Genomic DNA, 6,693 nt, shown 5'->3' on the forward strand with positions numbered 1-6,693 from the left:
AAAGCTGAAAGTTATACCCTTCTTTTTAAAGGCACTGCCTTTTAGATGATCAGCTCATGGAGGAGGTATTACATCTTGCTTTTCATTAGGTACAACATTCAGAACAAAGATGCTGTAATCTCAGATGGGCATTCCTTTACCAGAAACTTAAATTTATGTGGCAATATTTTTATTTTAACCTAATTCCACATCTTGTCATGTCTTACCTGAGAGATACTGACTTAAAGGAAAGACAATAATAGCATCATGCCTCTGTTTCACATACCATAATAACTCTTGGAAGAAAAACATACCAGAAACACTAGCAGTGAAAGTGAGAGAACAAGACCTGAAATATGATTTGAAACTTTGCACTGACACAGCAACAGTTTCAGCTCACTTGTGCAATCTGTAATTTGCAGAGCTGAGCCTTTTCCTTCAAGTTGATCCATCAGCAACTGCCACTGATCTCCCCACTCAGCATCCTGATGTGGTCCTTCCCTGCTTCTCACCCCTCACATAAAATCACAGCATCATTTAGGTTGGAAAAGATCTTTAAGATCATTGAGTCCAGCTGAAAGATCATTAATCTTTCATATCCAGTGTGTTGTAACACCATCAGGGGAGCCAAAAGCTGGAGGGTTTCATGGGAGGGAATGAAGTAGGGGCCTGTGGGAGGGAAGGGGAATAGCTCTGGGTTTCCATGCACTTGTGCATTACTTTGCATCTTTCAAGCCAGGATCCCCCCAACCTACCACAATCTCTCTAAGTACCACTGCTCAGCTTGCAGCAACCACCCTCAGCTCCCTGGGCAGCCCCATACACTTGCCCAGGCACTTCATGTTCCCCTGCTCCAGCACAGTCCTGGTCCATCACCAGCTGAGCAGGCAGGGAGCCACTGCCTGCAAACCATCCCTGCCCTGTGCAAACCAGTCAGGCTGGTTCCCTCCCAGTCCTGTTGCCCCCCAGAGCACACTCTGCCTCACCCTACACTCTCTTCAGGCACACTTTTATTCTTCAGGAACACTTTTATTCTTCAGGCAAAGGTAGGCAAAATCTCTTCCCACCCCAGCCCATCACCTTTTCCTATCACTCCAGGCTGGCTTCTGGTTGCACACTCCTCCAAGGGAAGGATTTACTCCTCTCCAGTGAGTTTTGCTGTCTGACCTTGGCCTTGATGGCATTACCTGTGGCATTCTACACTATACAATGGCCAGGTCTTTGCCTCCCTCCAAACCTGTCACTCCTTGTGGGCTGAGTTCAAGTGGGATGCTTGAAATGCAGGCAATGGTTCCAGTTTACACTCAGATTAATAGAAAAACTGGCAGTGCTTCCACACTGATTGCAACATCTGATCATCAGACTAGTCTGGCATCTGTTAAATTTTCTGTTAGCAACTTCTAAAGACAGTCCCTGCTTCTAACTTCAAATTAATTTGTCCATTCAGAGCCCCAAACTGGATCTTACACACAGATTTCACATGTATGCAAAACAGGCGAATCAGCTCATTTATAAGAGGAACCATGGATGCCTGGCTAGCTGGCAGCACACACTAAATAATAATTCAGATAAACACTGTCTGCCTATGGTGAGAAAGGACAACTGCATGGCACAGGCAAACACATCCCAAATAGATTGCAGTGTAAATTGTCTCCATGCAGCCCCATGAGTCACCCTCACTTGGAAAATACTTAAAAAAATGCTAGTAATGGCAGGCAATCATTTTAATTAGATATGGCCTAATTAAAAAAACAATAGAGGCTTTTATAGCTCATGCCTCCCCAGTGTGTACTAGGGATCCCCACTGTTTGGCAAACAGGAAAAATGCTTGTATTATTTAATAAGCATAATGTTATCAGTGGAGCTTTAATGCAGGATTTAATGCATAAGCTCTGGCTCACCAGACTGCATGTCAGTGTGCAGGCTAGATGGAAGGTCACAGGCATTTCACATCTTTAAGTGAGATCCCCAAATGTCTTAAAACCCTAAAGCACAAGGTATCAGCTGAACCTCCTGAGTGTTTGCTAAGCTGTATGCAAGTATTAGGCAGATTCACTCAGACAAGATAAAATCTGTCCTGAAGTTGCAAAGTGACACCTCAGGCTGATTAGCTCCTCTGTAGGCACTGAGTTATGAGGAGAAAGAAATTATGCCAGTGCTCTCCAGCCTGCCCAGTGCCTGCCCTCAGCTCACCCTCTACACCATTGTCACCCTACCCAGAGGGGGTCAAGGCTGTCCCAGCTGTTGAAGAGCTGGAGTGCTGCTGCCCCAGGCCTTGCTCCTCAGCTGCTGAGCCAGGGACAGCCAAGGAAAGCAGAAATCCAGTGCTCCCATCGTCTGGCCCACTGGCAGTGTGGGTCCTTCTCATTTTCACATGCCTTTGTGTAATATTTCCACTCCTCTGGGGGAGGTAGCAAAAATACCACAAGAAAAAGCACTTCCTGCAGTATTTCTGAGCTAGTCAAACCCAGGAAATAATGAAAATTACAGTGATGCACAGGCTATCTCAAGTTTCTTGAGTTTACTTTGCATTTCTGTCATTTCCTGTGCTTTTGACAGGCATATTTAGAGTCATAAAAAAGTTTAGTCTGTGTGTATGATCATGACAGCACTAAAGCAGTAGAAGCCCTTCTTCTGCCTTGATGTATTTAAAAAAACAGAGGGCAATAACCTCTAGCAAGTGAAGGCCACACATTGTGCTTGACACACTGACCAACCAGACTGCTCAGCCTGCAATCCCCTGGATCTCGTGGTGCTACAGACTGATCACAGACTAATTGAAAACCATTATTCCTACTAAAGGGGTTCCAGTGATCACAAAACAGCCCAGTGAGCTGATCTGCAGCATCTCCCTGAGAGCCTGCTGTTTTGGGACAACCAAAGGACATGTATGGGTTCAAATCAACTCCCAAATTACCTACTTGCATGTGAGGAGCTTGCAGCTCCCCAGGGCCAGGGTAAGCTGGGGCTGCTGCAGACCAGGCTGCCATGGGGCTGGGTTTGGCTGGGGCTGCTTGGCTCCAGCATCAGCATTTCTGATGAGAGCAAGTGCTGCTTTCAGCAGTCCTGTATTGATTTGCCTCACCCTAGGTCATCTTAGAGGATGATTCACATTAAGAAAATAAAATTCTTTTAAAAAGTCAATGCTGGAAGCCATGTCTGGTTTCTAAATTCAGAGCACAGCCAGGCACATTTCTGAGTTCAAGGAGCTACACAGTTCTTCCTAAAGGCAGCAGGAAATCTTCTGCCCACTCTGAGGCTTTACACCAGAAACATGCACAAAAAAATTTCTATCACTATCTCATTATCCTAATTTCAAAATACTTAAAAGCAAAAGGCTCAGGTTACTAGAAAAGAAAAATAGTGTCCCAACCCCACTCAAAGTTGTTAGAAGTGACTCCTTTGCCTTGAAAGGGAAAGAAGGGTTTTGAAATGGAGGTCTTTCCAAGTATTTCACCCCAATTTCATAATTTCCTTCCTTAGTGAAACCCACACATTCACCTACTTCTTAATAATAGACAATCACATGATACTTAGTCATCCATTGCTCAAGGCTCTGCACGGATGTCATGCAATATGCACAGGAACTCGTCAGTGTAGTGCCATGACAGTTCATTCCTGTTTTTCCCCCACTGGACAACTAGATGTTGTACTCATCTATATGTCCCACATCACTCTCTACAGAGGACATGAAAATCTTTAACCATCCCTTTTCAAGATCTGAGGATCACTCTGTGAGGAGTCTCAAGTGCCAGAGTCCAGAAGTTGAATCTTCATGGGATCCTTGGAGGTGAGCTGGCTGCTGCCCTGGCTCACTCCCGCCACCAAGCACGGTGCAAACACTGACCAAAACACCAGTGTCACAGGGACAGGCAAAACTGGGGGAGATCTCAGCAGGGCAGGGGCCCTGGCTTGCTCAGGCCTGCCTGTGGCTGCAATAGAAAGCCAGGGCAGGGTCTCAAGGAGACTGTAGATGGTGGGATGATGGTTAAGGCACCTTGATGCGAGATTTTCTCCTCCTTATCTTGTGGAGAAATGCTTAGAATGGCTGAAGTACCTGAGAAGAAGAATGAGCAGAAGAGTAGAAACAGGAGCTGATGTCTAAACCAAATGTTCCTCATTCTCCTAAAAACTTCTGAAGGAACTGATTTATACACAGAGATTTTTCTCTGGATTGGAAATATGTCCTCACAACCAGAACTGTATTTGCACAATCCAGCTGCACACTTGCCTCCCCTCAGAACCAGGATGGGCTCTTTGCCCCTGCCTGGGTCACCAGCTGGACAGGTTGCTCTGCTGCATGGATGGCTGCAGGACATGATGAGCAGGGGACCCACAGCTTCTACCTGGATTTGCACTACAGGAATACCGAGGCAGCATAGCACTTGAGCAAATACAGCCTGGTTCTGACAACAGAGTATGAACTTCCCAGGTACATATCCATCCTAGAGCTAGTCAAGGCTAAGCTTGTCATGTTATATGACTGTTGCTAGCATCTCCCTCCACAATTTCATCTGCTATCAGTCTGTCTCCTTAGACAGCAGTGAACCACCAGTCCCTTCCCTCCTTTGCACTCCCACCTCACCCCACCTCACCAGGGAGTCTCATAACTCCTGACCATGTCCAGGAGTCTCTTCCTGTTCCAGTTTGCCAAATTGCCCCTCCTTGTGTGGGCAGAGGACACCATGCTGGTCTCCTGTTACAAAGGGGGTATCAGTTGCATGAGCAGTAACTTGCCAATCAGCCTCCACAGCTTCTCTGCCAGACCACAGGTACCTTCAAAATCTGAACTATCATGCTAAAAAACACTGTATTCTTAAAATAGTTTAAAATTTATTTACACCTCAAAAAGTTGCTTATAGTCTGTGATAAGCAGTAATTTTTAAAGTCTACACTCATGTACGTATTTCAGCACATTTAAAAAGTAATTACATGCTTTTTATAGTAGTTTATCCTCTTCTCAGTCCACTACAACGATCTGGCAGGACGCTGTCAGCACTCTGAGGCACTGGCTGCATGCAATGCCTGCTGGCTGCACCCATGCACTTAAAAAACTCCTGCCTTGAGTGCAGCACATTTCCTGTTGTCAGCACTGTTTGCTCAACACATGGCAGACAAACGGGTGGATTTGGCTTTTCCTGCAGATAAATTTTTCCAGAGAATGCAGGTGCCTGTTCTTGAATCTATTAGTATAGATAAAGTGTTAAGATGACTGATAAAAAAATTAGGTGTTATTGCAAGCCTACAGTAAGTTGCCTTTGGAATTATACAGGGAGCATAAACAGTTTTCCAAGCCTAAAGTAACTGGGAAGTATCACTGAGATGCTGCTACCAGCACAGCTGGGGATGGAGCAAACATCTGTTAAAACTCCTTCATCTGGGCTGCTTAGCCATCCTCTACTGCACTTTGCATTAAAGCCAGTGAGATGAGTTCTGTGCACATCAGCTGAAGGAGAGATGGCGGATTATGAATCCCAGTGCTTACAAGAAAAATCAGACAAATATATCACAACTCTCGTTTGGTAACACAGTAAGTGTGGTGATTCAGTGGTTATTCAGTGTATTAGGAGCTTCCTCATCACAGAAGCCTCCTTTGGCTCAGACAGGCCTTCAGATTTACATTTTTTATTAACCAGTCCTGACTAACCAAAGATGTGTTACAGTGGTTTTCTGGAGCCATTAGCATCCAGGTATTATCTTACATTTTCAGCCATGTCCAAGTAGACTATACAGCAATACTGTCAGGCTCTTCTGTCTCCATGGTTGGACTACATGAACACAATTACATGTTCCAGACAATTCTTTCTTAACCATTTGCTTTACATCTCCATCCTGTGCCTTTTCTGCTCTTATCCATGGGACAATGCTCTCTGCTAACTTCATGTTCTGCTTTTTCCTTCATATATTAATTGCTTCATTTTAAAAATGTGTGTAGATACCAGGTCTAAATTGCCTCTGATTGAAAATGGGAATGTTGAAGCTTATGAATTATCCCATTTTAAAATGAGAGGGGACTTAGGTAACTACGTGGGGAAACAGTGGAGATGATAAAAATGCAGGACAGTATTTCCTACCCTGTTTAAAATTTGATGAAGTTAACCTTTATTTTCTTGTCATAAATAAGTACTATACGGAAGTCTATTTTGTTTTAGGTTCAACTGGATTATTTAACCTAAACATGTTTTTACTCACCTTGCTGCTGAGAGAAGTGGATCCTGATACTAGTATGCAGCTTCAGGAAAAGAAAAGAGCACCAGCCTACAAACACCAAAAGAGGGTTGTCAGCCTTTTCTGCCTCTTATAATGGTTTTGTAAATCCTTTCCATCAGAATCACTCTTTCCTTCCATGATTTGAAATGCTAAAGGTGAACACAACAGGAAGAAAATATTTAACCAATGTTTAATGGAATCAAAGGAACAAAGAGTGAATTTTCCCAGTCCTGTAGATTTCACAGAAATATTAATGTTGCTAAGATTTATGCTTTGTAAATCATTCAAACCCCAAAATCCCCACTATTGATGTGAAAACAGATCCCAGCACAGCAGGGGTACAGAACCCCCTGAATCACTCCAGCTCCTGGATGCTGAACCACCCCTGCACTGTGGCACGTGGCTGCCAGACACAGCCCAATAATCCAGTGGGCACAGTTAAGACAAAATTATCATAACTCTACTAAAAATTAAGGGACAAAAGCAATTGAGTTAATAAATATT

The 6,693-nt window shown here is 44.1% G+C and overlaps 2 long non-coding RNA genes across 2 annotated transcripts; one reads left to right on the forward strand and one right to left on the reverse strand.

Annotated features, from left to right (window-relative positions):
• Nucleotides 1–665: 665 nt before the first annotated feature.
• LOC139799221 (uncharacterized) lies at nucleotides 666–3,123 on the forward strand. Its single transcript, XR_011727152.1, has 2 exons — nucleotides 666–1,025; nucleotides 2,782–3,123. It is a non-coding gene; the product is annotated as an uncharacterized lncRNA (long non-coding RNA).
• LOC139799222 (uncharacterized) lies at nucleotides 2,482–6,256 on the reverse strand. Its single transcript, XR_011727153.1, has 2 exons — nucleotides 6,172–6,256; nucleotides 2,482–4,036 (listed from the first exon to the last, which is right to left on the reverse strand). It is a non-coding gene; the product is annotated as an uncharacterized lncRNA (long non-coding RNA).
• Between the last annotated feature and the right edge of the window lie 437 nt (nucleotides 6,257–6,693).

Source organism: Heliangelus exortis, chromosome 8, assembly GCF_036169615.1.
Source record: "Heliangelus exortis chromosome 8, bHelExo1.hap1, whole genome shotgun sequence".
Lineage (NCBI taxonomy): Eukaryota > Metazoa > Chordata > Aves > Apodiformes > Trochilidae > Heliangelus > Heliangelus exortis.